Source organism: Vicia villosa, linkage group LG3, assembly GCF_029867415.1.
Source record: "Vicia villosa cultivar HV-30 ecotype Madison, WI linkage group LG3, Vvil1.0, whole genome shotgun sequence".
Classification (NCBI taxonomy): Eukaryota; Viridiplantae; Streptophyta; class Magnoliopsida; order Fabales; family Fabaceae; genus Vicia; species Vicia villosa.
Window position 1 is genome coordinate 146,481,469 of NC_081182.1, and position 20,550 is coordinate 146,502,018.

The following is a 20,550-nucleotide window of genomic DNA, read 5'->3' on the forward strand; positions in this document are numbered from 1 at the left end:
TTGAAGACAATTCAAGCCTCTCTAGGTGTCTAAAACGCCTCCTCTACTTTCTCTGAAGCGAACCCAGTCCGTCCTAACATCTGAAGGCATCGTGTATAACGGTCTACGTGCTTGCGGTTTTGTCAATTGTTTTATTTTTTATTCTGCCAAATTACATATCATGAATGCCTTATGATTATATATATGAGTTACTGTGAATGTGGGAATCGTTTCTGGATCGTTTATTATGAGTTTAGGGGCGAAATATGCAAGTTGCCATTGTTAGGTTTGGAAGCTCTAAGTTTAGGGCTCTTTGATATAGGCAGAATCAGTCCGAATTGATGACACCATTGCACTCAGAAGAATATTTCCAATCAAACCATGCTTTGATTTTAAGTTTATATGTTGTATTTTGTGAGATGGAAAATTGCAGGGGGTACGGCAACACACTAAAACCGTTGCCAAAGATTTCCCAATTTCAGAAAAAACATGAGGAAGAAGAACATTGCTGGGCGCGCGAAGTTCTGTTTAAGCTTTTGAATCTTTTACGTTTTATATATTATAACGTTGGAATAGCCATATGTCAACTAAAAGGCGCAGCAGAGGTGGTTAGAGTGTTTTGTTGGCAATCCCAGGGATAGGGGTTCGAACCCCTATGGCCACAATTTATTTTTGGATGTTTTTCACGTTTAGATCCGGTGCTCATCTCCATCACTCATCCACCATACGCCCTCTCCATTGATCCATCAGATTGTCACCACCACTAGATCTGACACACCAGAATTGTCAGTCTACCATGGAGCTTCAGGGGCGTGTCGCGTGCAATTCTAACCAGGTTTTATATATATTTTCTTATACTTTATTTGTTTTTCTATTTAGATTTAATGGGAATTAATTTTTATTTAATTGAATCAATTTATTCTAATAAAGATTAATATAATCATATTAAGATTAGGCTTAGGATTTATGCTCCCGAGTATTTCGATTACTCGATTTAATTAATTTTAATTATAAAACTCATAAAAACCCTAGAAACCCTTATTAACCATTAGGGTTTGTACAATCCCATTAGCCTTTTTTCAGCCATAATAATAAGATTTAATTTCTTATTCGCTTCGATTAAATCAATTGATCGCGGTGGGTAATAATAAAATAATTACTTAATTCTTAAATATAAATTAAAATAAACTTATTTGGCTAAAGGGTTTCAACCATTTTTATTGGTTGCGATGATTAGCCTATTTTCCTCACCTTTAATCATTATTATTTTTAATCGATTCAATCGATTACGAGGGGTAATGATACAAATTAAATTACTAAGATCCCTAAAAAATACTTTTATTCGTTATCAGTGATAGTTGAATCCATCAATTAAAATTGGTAACGATACCACTACCAATCTTATAACTATGGTGATCGAATCTATTGATCATTGCGGTTAATAGTACAAATTAAAATCAGGGTTGTACGCCCAAATCCTAAAACACTTCCCAAAATCTAAAATATTCAAAACACTTCAAATCAAACTACAGATTTTTATCCTTATTCAAAACTACGATAGGACATTCAAAAAGCCTCCATAACCATACCAAATCAAATTCTAATTTTAAGGGCGTACAACCCTTCCCCGAACTACGTAGACTCTGATCCTCCCTAAGGAGGTACGTAGGCACTTGGCAACAAGGCGAGTCCCCTTCCCATAAATCTCATCTTTTCCCCTATTCAATTCCTTAGCTATTAACCTTAACTTTTAGCCATAAAACTTGACCCTTAGATTCAAAGCCAATAGGAAACGGTTGAGGGTGCCTAACACCTTCCCTCGACCTGAATATAGTATCTTACCCTGATCTCTTAACTGCGCAAGGTTTCCTATTCGCCTTGGTAGAATAGGTGGCGATTCTAAACATTAATTTTTTAGGCAGGTTGCTACAGCTGGCGACTCTGCTGGGGAAACACATTAGGTTAATTATTATGCTCCTAAGACTTGAGAGGGTTTAGGTTTGTGGCTAATGGTTTAGGTTTATGGCGCACCTTTAGGGTTTGGCAAACTTGCCATTTTTAGGGTTTGGGGGAGGTTCATCTTTATAATAAATATTTTAACTATTTGTTTTGTTTTTTTGTCATTGTTTTTTTATTGAATGTTTTATGTAAAATGTTTGATTATATATTATATGCATTGCTGGTGTTTTTTTTACGTTGTGTTAAACCCTAAGTGTGGGAGTTAACTTTGAGATCAGGGGGGAATCGAATCGCCTACGAGTCTCATTGATAACTCCACTCGGAGTGGGTTGAGTATTCGGAAATGTCCAAAATGAGGCTTGACTTTGTTGAGGGCAGGACTGGATACTTGGCTGATCTCTCCGAGAACCTACCCCAAAAATTCAAACCTCATGGATAAATTGAGTTGTTCTAAAATCCGAAGAGACAAAAAGTCTCGGAGGCTACGAACGACCCCATGAGACCTTCTAGAACACTCCCATGGAAAGGGTAGGCTCCCTAAAGCCGCCACGTCGAACCTATGAACCTAGGACTTTTGGGCTTATGTGCTTATTATATGTTTGCAATTTATATACTTCGAGTATCTATGCATTTCAATTTTGCAGGTATCCCTATGTATTCCCTAGCCTATAGGGATCCTATTCTTAAAATCGTGTCCTTCGTACGAAGGACACCTTCGTTGGCATACGTCGATTGGCCTCTCGATGGCCATGAGATCTAGTGACTGTCTTGAACGGTCATTCTAGGCTTGCTCCTACGCACTCCCTAGCCCGTAGGGATTTTCCTTTTACACCTTTGTATTTTTACAACAATGTGTCCTTCCCACGAAGGACGTCTTCATTAACGCATGTCGATTGGACTCTCGATGGCCATGAGATATAGTGACTGTCTTGGATGGTCACCTCGTGCTTGCTCACGCGCACCCCCTAACTTGTGTAGGGTTTGGATTTCCATCTATACATCTTTTATCCCTAGCCTGTAGGGATTCTCTTTTCGTTCTTATATCGTCCTTAGATAGGTTGTGTTCCGCATAGAGAACCTTCCCACAAGGGACAACTTCGTAAGTACATGTCGAACGACCTCTCGAAGGTCATGAGACTTGGTGACTGTCTTGAGCGGTCGTCAGCTGCTACTTCCCGCGTACCCCTTAATCTAAGAGATTCCCATCAACGTGTCATAATATCTAGCTTGCAAGGGTTTCGTCAAAGTCTAATGTCATCCCTAGATCCGCATAGGCTATCCTTAGGACTATATCTATCGCGCGTTCGCATTGCATTACATACAAGGAGTCATAATATACAAAAAAATAAAGGAGTCCTTTGCATACGCGTGCATTCGCATTTTCATGCGTTCATACATTTACATTTACATTTGCATTTCTATCTTCGCCCGCATCCATACTTACCGTGCTAGCCGGTTTCCCGAAACTCCCAAAGAAATAAAAGGATTATCAACTATGGAGAAAGGAGGATAAATAATTGGGAATGAGCCTAAAAAAAGGGGGATGTCTTTCACCATGTCAGACGCATGTCCATGCCTTGTCGTGACAGGATTGTAAATACAACAAAGGTTATCGTCGAGCAAGGATTAGTTCAACAAAAGAGTTCCCTCATAGATACACACAAGGGGTATCTAGTCATAAGGGGGTTCATCTATGAATATAGAAAAATTTACAAGGATGCTCTACGATAACTTGAGGGGCAAGGGTTTGTCCAACTGGGGCAATATCCCGAACAACGAGGCATAACTACGATGGAGAAAAGGCGACGTGTGTTAACTCCCCACCAAGGGGCAAAAAGGGTCATAGGTTCTCTCTATCAATCTACAAACTATGGAGGTTACGAACGGTGTGATACTATCCTTAGGAAAAGCAAAAGAGGTTCAGTCAAAGGAAACTCATGAAGTTCCGATACGACGAAAACCCACCGCTAACAATTTATTCCCGACAGGTTTGACGTGCCCAAGGAGAATTCGAGATTACCCTTCACTTCTACAAGTCAACGAACTAAGGAGTAAAACAAAGTCGACGGATTCACAAAGGAGATTGCCCTTAGGATTAATAAGTTTATCTTTCAAGTTGTATTTCCTACGATCACAAAATGCTATTTGATGTAAAACGTTGTACCTTTCGAATAGTAATTCAATAAAATAATCATGCATGTTTTGAAATCAATTCTTTCGCTCCGCTCTTGCATTACTACCACTTTCCATTTCAAATTATCTTTCAAATTATCACTCCCAATCATTAACAAACTTGAGGGAGAATGACGAATACAAATAACTAAGTCCAGCTAAATATATTCTTTCAAGGTAAGACCGAACCGACGATGTACAGGCATTGTTTCAAATCCCTAAACAGTGGAGGTATAAGGATGTTAATCCCTCGTCACCCCTTCGAGCCAGGAGTTGGAGTTTGTTTCTACTTTTAAAAAAAACCTTGATTTCAACCAGGGGCAGGGTAGATTTTGATTAATTCAATGGTGCATTTTGTTTGTCAAGAGAATCAGTCAATCCAAGCAAGGATTCAAGCAAAGGATCAAGCATAAGGGTCGAGCAAAGTTTCAAGCACGTCTTCTTCCTCGCATTCATCAAAGATTGAGGAAGCAATGGAGGTAACATTCACAACATCTCCTTCCTCATTATATCATTCAAGATCGAGGAAGTATCAAAGTTGAAGCTTGCAAATCAACATGGCAGTCACAATATTCAAAATCCAAGGATTAAATCTCAAAAGGAGAATTCAGAAAAAGGAGGAAAGCGCCCGCTAAGTCAAAAAACGGAAGATTCCATAAAAGAAAACAAAAACGACTTAGGCAGAATTGGGGCATCCCGATGGATCAAATTTAAAGGATTTGGTTCATGCAAAAATAAGGGATCAAAACCAAACGAAGGCAAAATACAAAGGGTAATCTTGTGACTACTAAATCATCGAAGCTTCCCAATGATGCTTGGATCTCTACCACATTCTTCATCGATGCTTGGATCTTCACTAAAGCTTTCTGCTCAACATCGAAACTGAAATGATTCTCTTACAAACAAAGTACATTTATTGGATTAAGCGAATTTTTAGGATCTGGAGAACATCAAGGAGAAAGGGGTGGGTTAAATAAATTTTGAGCCTTATATCCATTGTTTCTTAAAACCGTGAACCAGGCCAAATTACAACATTCAAAAGTCCTAATTGAGGCAAGGTTAACTACGAAAGCATATTAAGCAGGATTTTGTTATACTGACTCCTATGTTTGTTAAAACAATTTCTAACCGCTACGCTTTTTCAAGCATTCATTTCTAATCATCCAGTCCTAATTCATAACGGACTTCGATTTCAAAACTTACATACGCATCGCATTGGATTTACTTCTCAAAAGGGTACAACGCTGTCTACGAATATACACTTAGCATCGAGGAAATATCGAAATTGGTTTAACCAAAGGTGATCATTTCTGATAAAGACTTTTGAATGGGGAAACCACGTCTAGAGGGTTTTCCTAAACAGGGGCATACAACCAAACATCCTATTTGCTAGGGGCATTCTTCCTAAGGTCCAATCGACTTGGGTCACATCTCGAAGCAATCTCAATCAGGGGCATGTCAAACATAGGATAAATTCAAAATGGATAGAAAACCATGGATAACCCTCCATATCTGGCAAGTCAGGGGCACACCCTTCAATCTAAACATCGAAGTATATGACAAGGTTATTTCCTGGGGCACTTCCCTCATAAGCATCTCTTCCCATGAAAATATCGGGGCAATGGATATCAAATCCATAAGACGCACAACAAAAGGAAAAGGCGTCTTCACACTTTACAACATCCGACAAATCTGTCTCCTAACTACGATCTTCAAAAACGAGTATCGGGGAATCGCGCTAGCATCCAGCAAACTTACAACATTAGCAAACTATATCTGCTTGGTTATCAACAACCTATCATTGGGGCATCATGAAAATACATAAATCATGCATTACATACATTGGTCGACACATTACACCACGCCTTTTCAGGTAGTCTTTTGTAAGACATTTTCATTCAAAATAGTCTTTTCTAAGACATTCATCATCCTTTCTAGGAACCTCTTCAGGCAGTCTTATTTAAGACAATCATCGTCATTTCCAAGAACCTTTTTAGGGTAGTCTTCTCCAAGACATTCTTCTTCTAAGTACCTTTTCAGGTAGTCTTCTTCAAGACATTCCTTTTCTAAGTACCTTTTGAGGTAGTCTTCTTCAAGACATTCTTCTTCTAAGTACCTTTTCAGGTAGTCTTCTTCAAGACATTTCTTTTCTAAGTACCTTTTGAGGTAGTCTTCTTCAAGACATTCTTCTTCTAAGTACCTTTTCAGGTAGTCTTCTTCAAGACATTCTTCTTCTAAGTACCTTTTGAGGTAGTCTTCTTCAAGACATTCTTCTTCTAAGCACCTCTTCAGGTAGTCTTCTTCGAGACATTCTTGTTCTAAGCACCTTTTCAGGTAGTCATCTTCGAGACATTCTTGTTCTAAGTACCTTTCCAGGTAGTCCTTTTTCAAAACAATTTGGCATCCTTTTCAGGAATCTCTTCAGGTAGTCTTCTCTAAGACATTCTACGAACCTTCCTAAGTAGTCTTTTCTATGACATCCATTATCCCTTCCAAGAACCTTTTTAGATAGACCTTCAAGACAAATGTTCACATCCATTCCGGAAACCTTTTTCAGGAAGTCTTATAGAAGACATTATTTCGTCAAAACATCCAAGTCATCATAAATCATTGTCATGCATTAATCATGTCGCTTCACTCCAACATCAAACCATGCATATCATCTGGTACATTCATATACTGTAAAGGCTCAATTTTCATTTGCAAATCCAAATCCTTACAAAGTCCAGTCTCGTCCTGGAAAACCATCAAATCCAATTCTCGTTTGGTAGTCAATTCCCGTCCGGCTGTTACATCAAAATCCAAATCCCATTTCAAATCCAATTCCGATTCCTATTCCAAACTGTTTCCCAATTCCTATTTTTCAAATCCTATTTCAAATCCTCTTCCAATCCCTATTCCGAACTGATTTCCCAGTTCCTATTTCAAATCCTATTTCAAATCCTATTCCAATTCCCATTTCAAATCCTATTTCAATCCCATTTCAATTTCAATTTCAATTTCAAACCAAATCGTGACCTTCGCGTTACGTCTTATCACGTTAGTTTTAGCGATGATATGGCACCGAGTTCTTTGGTACGTAAGCAACCAAGACTCATTTCAATTTCAATTTCAAACCAAATCGTGACCTTCGCGTTACGTCTTATCACGTTAATTTTTAGCGATGATATGGCACCGAGTTCTTTGGTACGTAAGTAACTAAGACTCATTTCAATTTCAATTTCAATTTCAATTTCAAACCAAATCGTGACCTTCGCATTACGTCTTATCACGTTAGTCTTTTAGCGATGATATGGCACCGAGTTCTTCGGTACGTAAGTAACCAAGACTCATTTCAATTTCAATTTCAACCCAAATCGTGACCTTCGCGTTACGTCTTATCACGTTAGTTTTTAGCGATGATATGGCACCGAGGTCTTTGGTACGTAAGTAGCTAAGACTCATTTCAATTTCAATTTCAATTTCAACCCAAATCGTGACCTTTGTGTTACGTCTTATCACGTTAGTCTTTTAGCGATGATATGGCACCGAGTTCTTTGGTAAGTTAGTAACCGAGACTCATTTCAACTTCAATTTCAATCTAAATCGTGACCTTTGCGTTACGTCTTATCACGTTAGTCCTTTAGCGATGATATGGCACCGAGTTATTTGGGACGTTAGTACCAAGACTCATTTCAATTTCAATTTTAATTTCAATCCCAACCATGACTTATTGCGTTGGTCCCTGAGCGCAATAAGTTATGTCATATTACGTTAGTCCCTCGGCAGTGATCTTCTTCAATATTTCAACAATAACAAACAAGGTTCTATTTTTCTTTTCCGAGGTTACTAGCTTCAACTAACATAACTAACAATCATGCATCATTCAATTAAAATACCTCATTCATACATAATGCATATACATACATCGCTCTCATTTATTTTGAGAAGCTCACTGCATCATAACATTGCATAAAATTCAGGTTGCCTTTTAGGCCGTGCTACAACCAAAACAAAGTGGTCCCTTTCGAAAGCATCTGCTTCACATCCAAGAAAAAGAGGGGTATTAACCCTGGATGGCATCTCTAAGCCCATCTCCCGCAGGACATCTTTTCCAACACGAGCAAATTTCAGGGCATTCTCAGTGTTCAATCATCTTTTACCTTTAGATCACGATAGGCAGACGTGCCTATCTGACTCTTCAGGTTTAAGAAGATTGAACAGGGGCAGCTGTCATACCCCAAAATTTGCCCTCTTATATTAAATAAAAGGTTCCTCTATGCATCTTCAATGGCTCAAGTTTCAAAGGCTTATTCAGGTCACTCTCACATAATCAAAGATCTCCGAAACTAAGGTTTCCATTTTATCAAAGGATTGTGAATATTCAAGGCCTCAAACGGATATCAAGGTGTCTCACATATATCAAAGTATCTCCATGTCAATTCTCAAACTTCAATCCCAAGGCTTTCCCATTCAAAGGCTCAGATGATCAATAATCAACTATGTTGACCTAAAAGTCAACTATAGTCAAAGTACAGTCAAAACCTCTCAATTTTGGTCAACATCAAGTGTGTGAGAATATATCCATCATTTCATCAAAGGTTGATCATGATCCATTAATAAAAACTCAGAGATGAACGAATTCCAAGAATTCAAAGGTTCAAATTAGGGTTTTTTATAGGAAAAGTCAACTCAACTTTGACTGAACATAACTTCCACATGGAGTATCAGAAATTTCCCACTCAAAGCCTATTTTGAAGGAAATTGAATCCTCTACAACTTTGTCTTTCACATGCCGAAGCCAGAAATGCTTCATCAAAAAGATATGATCCAATGTATTACAAGTTCTTCAAAGGGAGGTCATTTTTCTCGAAAGCCCATAACACGAGCATGAAAGCTTCAATGGAGATAAAACAAACAAAATCATTTAGGGGACACTCTAAGCTTTCTAAAAAGTCCTAGAACACCTCCATAGGACAAATATTGGGAAAGTTATGACTTTTGAAAGTTAGCAAAATTTGTGAAAAATACAAGGGTTAACTTGAGTAATTTGGAGTTTTTTTAACTAAATGGGCCTATCATTTGGATATAAAACAGGCCCATGACACCAAGAGAGGCCGGTAAATTCACCAACTTATTTTAGGGTTTTATTTATATTTATTTGAATTATATTCATCTAAATATTAAATAAATCATTTAAAAATATAATAAATGGATTAAATCAAACAAAACATTTAAAAAAAAGAAAACAAACAAAAGATACATTTTTAAAGTGGTAAAGAGGCGTGAGGAATTAAAATAAAGGGATTGACTTGATTAAAATAAAATAAAATAAAACAAGATTGGAAAGTTTGTATTTGATTTGCAATCAAGTAACAATATCCAAAATCAACAAGATGTGATCCAATTTTGTTGACCTAAAGCTTCCACTATATATGTTCAGTCGATTCATACACCAGGGGGAGGGTTGGCCGCAGAGAAAACCATGTTCCCGGATTGAAAAATCAAGAAATCGGTGGCCATGGCAAGAGAAGTTTGAAGACAATTCAAGCCTCTCTAGGTGTCTAAAACGCCTCCTCTACTTTCTTTGAAGCGAACCCAGTCCGTCCTAACATCTGAAGGCATCGCGTATAACGATCTACGTGTTTGCGGTTTTGTCAATTGTTTTATTTTTGATTCTACCAAATTACGTATCATGAATGTCTTATGATTATATATATGAGTTACTGTGAATGTGGGAATCGTTTCTGGATCGTTTATTATGAGTTTAGGGGCGAAATATGCAAGTTGCCATTGTTAGGTTTGGAAGCTCTAAGTTTAGGGTTCTTTGATATAGGCAGAATCAGTCCGAATTGATGACACCATTGCACTCAGAAGAATATTTCCAATCGAACCATGCTTTGATTTTAAGTTTATACGTTGTATTTTGTGAGATGGAAAATTGCAGGGGGTACGACAACACACTAAAACCGTTGCCAAAGATTTCCCAATTTCAGAAAAAACGTGAGGAAGAAGAACATTGCTGGGCGCGCGAAGTTCTGTTTAAGCTTTTGAATCTTTTACGTTTTATATATTATAACGTTGGAATAGCCATATGTCAACTAAAAGGCGCAGCAGAGGTGGTTAGAGTGTTTTGTTGGCAATCCCAGGGATAGGGGTTCGAACCCCTGTGGCCACAATTTTTTTTGGATGTTTTTCACGTTTAGATTCGGTGCTCATCTCCATCACTCATCCACCATACGCCCTCTCCATTGATCCATCAGATTGTCACCACCACTAGATCTGACACACCAGAATTGTTAGTCTACCATGGAGCTTCAGGGGCGTGTCGCGTGCAATTCTAACCAGGTTTTATATATATTTTCTTATACTTTATTTGTTTTTCTATTTAGATTTAATAGGAATTAATTTTTATTTAATTGAATCAATTTATTCTAATAAATATTAATATAATCATATTAAGATTAGGCTTAGGATTTATGCTCCTGAGTATTTCGATTACTCGATTTAATTAATTTTAATTATAAAACTCATAAAAACCCTAGAAACCCTTATTAACCATTAGGGTTTGTACAATCCCATTAGCCTTTTTTCAGCCATAATAATAAGATTTAATTTATTATTCGCTTCGATTAAATCAATTGATCGCGGTGGGTAATAATAAAATAATTACTTAATTCTTAAATATAAATTAAAATAAACTTATTTGGCTAAAGGGTTTCAACCATTTTTATTGGTTGCGATGATTAGCCTATTTTCCTCACCTTTAATCATTATTATTTTTAATCGATTCAATCGATTACGAGGGGTAATGATACAAATTAAATTACTAAGATCCCTAAAAAATACTTTTATTCGTTATCAGTGATAGTTGAATCCATCAATTAAAATTGGTAACGATACCACTACCAATCTTTTAACTATGGTGATCGAATCTATTAATCATTGCGGTTAATAGTACAAATTAAAATCAGGGTTGTACGCCCAAATCCTAAAACACTTCCCAAAATCTAAAATATTCAAAACACTTCAAATCAAACTACAGATTTTTATCCTTATTCAAAACTACGATAGGCCACTCAAAAAGCCTCCATAACCATACCAAATCAAATTCTAATTTTAAGGGCGTACAACCCTTCCCCGAACTACGTAGACTCTGATCCTCCCTAAGGAGGTACGTAGGCACTTGGCAACAAGGCGAGTCCCCTTCCCATAAATCTCATCTTTTCCCCTATTCAATTCCTTAGCTATTAACCTTAACTTTTAACCATAAAACTTGACCCTTAGATTCAAAGCCAATAGGAAAGGGTTGAGGGTGCCTAACACCTTCCCTCGACCTGAATATAGTATCTTACCCTGATCTCTTAACTGCGCAAGGTTTCCTATTCGCCTTGGTAGAATAGGTGGCGACTCTAAACATTAATTTTTTAGGCAGGTTGCTACACTTATATATAATAAGTCTAGTCTTTACAGTTCTGTTCCAACTAAGGTTATCTTTTTGTATGGTTGATTGATTATGTCATACCAGTTGCTTTCAAACTGAAATAATATAATTATTTTAGTCTTCACACATCACTTTGTATACCATAATGAGTTTCTCTATTCTCCACCTTATCTCATTCTTTCTTCTCTGGCCTTTCTTGCAACAATCTTCATATGCCATCAAAAAGACAAGATCAACTTTTCATTCTTATATATATATATATATAATTTGTTTATGAAGGCATATTTAAACTAAAATTCTTTTGTTGCAGTCTTATATTGTCTACTTAGGATCACATTCTCAAGGGCCAAACCCTTCAGCAAGTGATCTCCAATCTGCAACAAATTCCCATTACAATTTACTTGACTCACACTTGGGAAGGTATGTATATGGTCTATAGAACTCAATAAACTTTTGTTATGAGAGAGATAGAGAGATTATACTAATTATTATCACCTTCATACCATGAGAAAGCTAAGGAAGCAATGTTTTAATCTTATAATAAACACATCAATGGTTTTGCTGCTGTACTTGAAGTAGAAGAAGCAACCAAAATTGCAAGTTAGTAAATCACATTTACCAACTCCTAATATATGTAGATTTTGTTCCGCAAGTCTTAGCTCAATTGGCAGAAGCCAACTTTGCTAGGTTGGAACACTAATACTCGTGATTGTGTGTGTGAGTTTCCAGTGGTTATTACCACTTTGTCTACGGACCCTATAAAATATATAAGTAGATTTTCATATTCTTTTGCTCAATTTTGAGTTGTGCACACCAGAACATCCAAATGTAGTGTCTGTGTTTGATAACAAAGGGCATGAATTGCAAACCACAAGATCATGGGAATTTCTTGGGCTAGAGAATGATTATGGAGTGATTCCTAAAGACTCCTTATGGGATAAGGCAAGATATGGTGATGGTACAATCATTGCAAACTCTGATACAGGTCAGTTTGTTATGAATCGTCATCAATCATCATCATCATACTCAAAAGTCAATTTTCCACATTTGATCTTGAATAGATGTTTGACCTGAATCTCAAAGTTTTAGTGATGATGGAATGAGTATGGTCCCATTAAAGTGGTGTGGAATCTGCCAACTTGACAATTTTCACTGCAATAGGTTGAACTTCGTTATTTTTGCGTTACAAAGCTAGACTCTTACTATTAATTGATAGGGAATTGAAATCAATGATCAACAAAATTACACAGGAAATTGATAGGAGCAAGATTCTACAGCAAAGGTTACGAATCAAAATTCGGAAGACTAAACCAATCCCTTTATACATCACGAGACGTATTAGGACATGGAACACCAACATTATCAATTGCAGGAGGCAACTTTGTTTCAGGCGCTAACGTTTTTGGCTTCACCAACGGTACTGCTAAAGGTGGATCACCAAGATCTCATGTTGCAGCCTACAAAGTGTGTTGGCTTGGAACAGTTGAGATCGAATGTACTGATGCAGACATCATGAAGGCTTTTGAGGATGCTATAAGTGATGGTGTTGATGTGATTTCGTGTTCTTTGGGTAAAGATAGGCCTATAGAATTTTTCGAAGATGGAATTTCTATAGGGGCTTTTCATGCCGTTGAGAATGGTGTAATAGTTGTTGCTGGTGAAGGTAATTCAGGACTAAAATTTGGAACTGTTACTAATTTGGCGCCTTGGTTGTTTAATGTTGTTGATCGCACAATTGATAGAAACTTTGGTAATTATCTTCAACTTGGTGACACGAAGCATATAATAATGGTATCTGCTTCAATTTCCGGCTGGTTTTTTTAAAACATCCGCTTCAAGTTGCATCGTATTTTGTACATAAATAAACATGTTTGTTTTCTGGAAGGGAACTAGTCTTTCAACAGGTTTTCCATATGAGAAGTTCTACTCCTTGATCAGTTCTGAAGATGCTAGAGTTGCTAATGCAACAACCGAAGACGCGTAAGTATCTATAGCACTGCCTCTAACTTTTGTGTTATGTTTGCATTCTCTACATCATTGTATATATATCTAAGATTTATGGCAGTGAAATATGTAAGGTTGGAAGTCTTGATCCAAACAAGGTTAAAGGAAAAATCTTGTTCTGCCTCCTAGGAGAGATAAATGGAGTAGTTTATGCAGAGGAAGAAGCTGTTTCTGGTGGTGCAATAGGACTAATTTTGGGAAACAATAAGCAATGTGGTAATGACATTATGGCATACGCGCATTTGTTGCCAACTTCACATATCAATTACACAGATGCTGAATTTGTTCATTCCTACATCAAAGCCACCAAGTAATTTATCTTACTTTTACATTAATTTATTTTGGCTTATTCGAACTTATCTACTAACGTATCTATCTATTTATGCATATATTGAAGGAACCCCGTGGCTTACATGAGTAAGGCCGAAACTGGAGTGGGAGTAAGACCAGCTCCAGTAATAGCTTCACTCTCATCAAGGGGACCTAATCCCATCTAACCGATAATCCTTAAGGTCCATTTTTTTCCATTAGTACATCCAATCTGATTACTCCTTAATTAATGTGTTAACAATCTTGACATGACTTTGGTTTTGATTTTCAGCCCGATATCAGTACACCAGGTGTGGACATTCTTTATACGTACATAGGAGCCAACTGGTCTTGCATCAGATAATTGTCGGATTCCATATAATATAGGGTCCGGAACTTCTGTAGCATGTCTCCATGTTTCTGCCATTGTTGCCCTTGTTAAAACAATCCATCACGATTGGACTCCTGCAGCCTTTAAATCCGCAATCATGACTACAGGTAAATTGATTAACATGCATTACACAATTTTTCTAAATATTGTTCCGCAAAATATGTTAGCAACTTTCTATTCGAGTCCTCAAAATTGTAAGCATTGGTCAAAATAGTCTATCATTTTCCTAACTTGCCAAAATTTATTTATGTGCTTCTAGCAACAATACTAGACAACAATGACAAAGAAATTAAAGATCAATCTAAGGAAGATGCAACTCCATTCGATTATGGTGCAGGACACATACAACCAAAACTTGCTATGGACCCTGGACTTATCTATGATCTAAGCATTATTGATTACAAGAACTTCCTATGTTCTCATGGTTACAACCAAACACAGATGAAAATGTTTTCTAGGAATCTGTTCACTTGTCCTAAGTATTATAACATGTTAGGGTTTTGACTATCCTTCAGTCACAGTACCTAATCTAAGCAAACACTTTGTGCAAGTTATTACTCGTATAGTTACAAATCTAGGGTCACAAGGTACATATCAAGTGCATGTCAAGGAACCTTATGGGATTTCTGTTTTGGTTAAGCCAAAATCATTAAAATCTAATGAAGTTGGTGAAAAGAAAACATTCAAGGTTATTTTTAAGGTAACCAAACCAACATCAGGTTTTGTATTTGGTCACTTGTTGTGGTCTGATGGTAGACACAAAGTTATGAGTCCTCTACTAGTGAAGCATAACTAGAGAAACTATCAGATTTCTAAACGGTTGTTAATGTGTATATTGTACTTAACATAGATTAAGAAATGAGGCATAATTGCATATGTTGGTGCGAATATATATGAATAAAACTTTTGTTCAAGTTATATTTCAAGTTTACAAATACTTAAGAAAAATGATAATCCTACACTAGATGATACAACTACACCGTATTTTTATACGGTTAGATTCCTTTTACTATATTTAATAATAATTGTTCAATTTTTTTAATAAAAAACACACACATGCCATATGGTATTTATATGGTGTATATACATGGTGTAAAAAATCCAGTGTAAGGATAGCAATCTCAATACTTAAATTCTACTTGGGTTTAACTTTTCTAATTGGGAAACTCTTATTCCACCCCATAGTCCTAAAAAAGACCCTGTACAATTTCGTTTTTGCCCCTCCAAAAACTAAAAATATATTTTCGGTGCACACCTTTTTTAATTTCATCTACGTAAAACTGGAAATGCACATAAAATCGAAAATATATTTCCTGTTCCTAAATCAATGGAATATATTAAAAACAACTTTTCACATGCACTAGAATAGAGGGCTTGCATTGAACTCTTCTCATATGAAAAGTTTTTTACTTTTTATCTATGATTTGAAGGTAGGAAAGAGAAAGAGAGAGAGAGAGAGAGGGAGAGAGAGAGAGAGAGGATTTTAATAATGTATATAGTGGATGGACACTGTAAAATGCATCATGATTAATGTAGTATGTTTTAGTTGGTATGTTGACTAGTTCAGGAATGACATGTTGTGATGACAGTAGTCTTGTTTTTATCATGTGTTAGTTCAAGTGGAAATCCAAATCAAAGACTATAGACATATACTATACACTACTATTTCCAATAATTACGAGATTGATACAATATCTTAAAGGGGAGTGCTTTAAAACCAAGTGAAGACAACTTGATTAAAATTTTGATTTATCAGTAATCAGAAATATATTTCCGGTTTTTTATCGGAATAAATTTTAATGTAAAATGGGGTGAATCTCAAAAACGAATGAATTATGTGTGTGGGAATGCGAACCAGAAATATATTTATGGTTTTCAGTGGGATTTTTGGAATTTCGCATGTTGCGCTGGAAAAGCATGAGGTGGAATAAGAAATTCTCTTCTAGTTACTATACTACTTAATTCCTACTTTGGTTTAAACCAGATTGTGAAGCACAGATTTCGACACGGACAACCAGACACAACACAGACACAGACACTTCGACTCCAATTATTGGAGTAATCATATAAATTTCCTATTATTTATTTTTTATATTTAGTCTTTTTTATTATAATAAATTCTCCTAGAATATTCTTTTTCTATTTTGAAGTTGTAATCTCCCTATTTATATCCACTATGGCTAAGAATAAAATATAATAGCATGTCCTATTAACTAATATCGTATCAGGGTCTCGTTTAAGATCGGTTGGGTCACCTGCTAGCATAATTCCAATAATTCGTGCTCCTGATGCCCAGTCTTGGGTGTGAGATGGGTATGTCAAAAGTCTCAGAACGGGTAAGGTTTGAACATGTGTTTATAAGTAGGGAGAAATTCTCACCCTACAAGTCAGTTTTGTAGGAATGAATTAAGCCCAAGCACTTTCAAACATGGTATCAGAGCCCTAGCTAAGGTTATGGTGCTACGTTATAGTTTTCCATAGTAGAAATACTCATTATTTTCTAAGTTAAGAAAAGTAAAAAATTGAAGGAAGAAGTCATCCTCAACTCATCTGCCATTCACTTCAGAACAAATAGGAAAACCGTTAAAAGTGTTTTGGTGAACTCCCTTGTGCTCTAGAGCTCAAAAGGTACATTTTTTCGTGCTAGTCCCGACAATACTTGGATAGTCGATTCAAGTGCTACTAATCATACGACCGGTGAATCTACATTTTTATCTTCATAATCTATGTGCAGTTAATAATAGGATAATAGTTGCAGATGACTCTTTTTCATCCATTGCAAGTAAAGGTTCACTCGTGTTATCGCTAAGTCTAACCCTTACAATGTCATTCATGTCCTAAATCTTTCTTGTGGTCTGATATCAGTCGGCAAGTTAACTCAAGAGAAACATTGTTAGACTAAATTTTTTAGTACTCAGCGTGTCTTTCAGGATTTAAACTCGAGAAAATGATCGGAAGTGCTAAGGAGATTAGAAATTGTTATTATTTTGAATTTGGAGATGAATATCCACGACCTTCAAAATGAATAAGTCCTAGCTTTAAATTTTTTTTATTTTAAAGAATGATGACAATATTATGTTATGGCATTTACGATTAAGTCATCCTTGTTTTCGTTATTTAAAACACTTGTTTCCAAAATTATTTATTAATAAGAATTTGACCTCTATTTAAGTTTAAAGCTTGTGAAATTTTCAAAACATAGTTGTTCTCATTTTCCTATACACTCTTGTTTTTATAGAGAGCCTATAAATAGAAGCAAATTTATGGTGTTAGACTCTTGGAGGAATGCACTAAACTTTCTGGTTTGGGGAGTTACCTACAATTAATAGCACCTTAAAGCCCAAGTTAATGATAAAATGAAAAATAGTGTGCAAATTGAGATAAACTTTAATTACCTGTAAAACGGCACGCTCTTTCATTTATATAGTGGGGCGGCTAAAATTGTTTGCATGGGACGCGACGCGTTATACATTTGACCGACAAAATAATCTAGGCGGTGTGTGATGCATGAGGGACATTGTAATACGGTGGGAGAACTGACTTTTTGAAATGTTGCGGATAGCAAGTGTCGCCACCGACTTTTATTTTATCCAATTTATAGAAAGGCTAAAAGAACAGGAAAATACCTTTAAAAAGATTTTGAGTTCGGGGGGTAGGTTGTACAAAGGGAAGGTTTAAAGAACCCTTTGTATCCATGGTTATCCATGGGCTCTTAATTGCTTAGCTCACTTTGTTTTCAAAAATGTTTGAAGTGTGGAAAAAGAATTTTGTTTAAGGACTTTAGCGTGTAAATAAGCGTAGCCTTTTTGAAAATTGATTTTGAAAAGAGTGGGAAAAAGATTTTGAATTTAGAGCAAGCAATTAGTAGGAACTACCCTAAGTTTTAAAATTTGTTCTTTTAGCTTTTCAGGGCTACCCATACCATAGGAGGGTAGTAAGTCCTTTCATTGGATTTAAAGGGTCATCGGAGTTATCGTTCTCCATAAGACTGTCCCTGCCATAAAGAGGGCAGGTAGTCTAAGGGAAGGATATAATAGTCATTTAATCTTTTAGGCAACAGGCGAGGATACCTTAGCAATGGGGACAATCATCTTTTATAAGGCAACCTCGAGGGACAAAATTGAGGAAATAAAGGCAGAAAAAGAATAAAGGAAAGAAAAATAAGAGGCAAAAATGATTAATTCAAACGTCTCGAGCCTTCATCGAATCCTTGATCATCCTTGAAAAAGAAGAGAAAAGTTAGTGCATTAAAGATCGACAACCCTAATTTATCAGGATAAATCAGGGCTAAAACAATTGGCTTAAATAAAATATGAAAAGTAAATAATTTAATATTTATCGAAGGTTCGATTAAATATAACAATTAAATAATTATTGGATTAAATTCTAATTATTTAATTGATTTAAAAGTACATGTGAAAATTTGAATTTTTAATATTTAAAACAATTATAGGTGAGATTATAAAAAACGAGTTTTCGATAAAATAAATGATTATCAAAAATAACATTCTTAATAAAAGTATGAAAATTTAAAGTAAATAATTAGTAAAACAAAAATAAAAGAAAATAAATAAATAAACAAATAAAAGGGATCATGTAAATAAAAATAAAAAAAATTAGTAAAAACTTAACTCTCATCTAGTGTGGCACATGGATGAGGGAGCATGGTACGTCTGCATGTCCAGATGAGTTGGATTTGAGGATGGAGCAATCCAAGGGATGAGCGCTAAAGGCCTACAACATCGACGTGAGTCTTAAAGAACCGGATCCATGGGTTCAAATCAAAAAACGCGCTTGCACCTCTGGCCAAAGGGAGGCTGACACGCTTTCATCTCCTTCCTCTGGCCGTCGTCTTAGACCATGCAACAGTCTATAGTGACGGTTCCCTCCATAGCTAAAACCTTGTCTTTTATGAATACACGCAAATGGAAACAAAAAAATTTCGCGAGGCTGCCATTGAGTTCGTATGGACCTCACGCATTCAATTATGGCCTTAATTTGGCCAACAAGTACCTGTAGCAGAAAGCCCTAAAACGAAACCCTAGTTTCTAACAATGGCATAACTCGGTATATGCACGCGTTTAACAAATTAATCATCCAGAATCGTTCCACACATCATAATAAACAATATAATGCAATCAAAACATGTTTATATGCCATGAATTCAAGCAATCGAAAAGATTTAAGTTTGTACAAACCGTGGCTTAATGGAGGTTATTCTGGGGGTGCTGCACGTGCGTGATGATCCCAATAGCTTCAGGGATACTTGAGGAAGGTGTTTGAATCCTTCAAAAGCTTTGAATCGACCTACAACCTGGGAATTGAACTTGAGATTTTATTGAATTTTTGGGGCTCGGACTAGGGATCTTGAGGCAGAGAATTCGTACCCTAGTGATCTGTTCAAGTTATGTACTTATAGGAGATGGAATTAGGGTAAAAATTTGGACCTGAATCTTGCTAAATCTTTGATTTGCCATTGAAGAAATTTGATTGGAAATATGGTTTTAAAAACTTCCAATTTTGGCCAATTTGATCCAATCTTCTTCCAATGAATTGGTGCATGAAATTTGATTGATTTTTGGAGTTAATGTTGAATGGATTTGATTAGAATTATGAGCCAAATTAAATCTTTGATTTTTCCCTTGATTTATTTGAATTTAATCACTTTTTAAATGAATAAAAATCCATAATAAATCAAATAAATTCGTGGCATTTGAATTTGGAGTCTTGGGTAACTTGAGGATGAAGATTGGGCCAAAAAAGATTGGGTCCCTTTGCAAAAACATTCATTTTGGAGCCTTTTATTTCACATTTCTTCCTTTAAAATGGTCCAACTTTGACAAGGCATATCTCCCTTAATTTTTTAGATATGGAGGAGTTCTAGGACTTTTTGGAAACCTCAAGATGTCCTCTACAAGCCACTTTGGAATCTTTTTTCCATTTGAGGATTTTATCTTGATGATATTGGCTTTGACAAAAAACTGCTTTTGGTTGACTTTCAAAAAGGACCTATAATCTTTTGATCCATATCTCTCGAATGACACATTTCTAGACTTGGCATGTGAGAGACAAAGTTGTAGAGAATTCAATTTCCTTCAAATTGAGCTTTGGATGGAAACTTTATGATGTTCCATGTGAAAGTTATGGCCGGTCAAAGTTCAGTTGACTTTAGGTCAAAAAACCCTAATTTAGAAACTTTAGGTTTTGTTAATTTCTGAACTTTCCTTGATGAATAATGATCAATCCTTGATCAAATGATGAATGATACTTCAAAATAAGGATGTTGACAAAAAAAATAGGAATTTTGACTATA

General features: G+C 36.0%; 1 pseudogene; it reads left to right on the plus strand.

Annotated features, from left to right (window-relative positions):
* The first annotated feature begins 11,678 nt into the window (after positions 1-11,678).
* LOC131656777 (subtilisin-like protease SBT5.4) lies at positions 11,679-15,094 on the plus strand (annotated as a pseudogene).
* Positions 15,095-20,550: the final 5,456 nt, after the last annotated feature.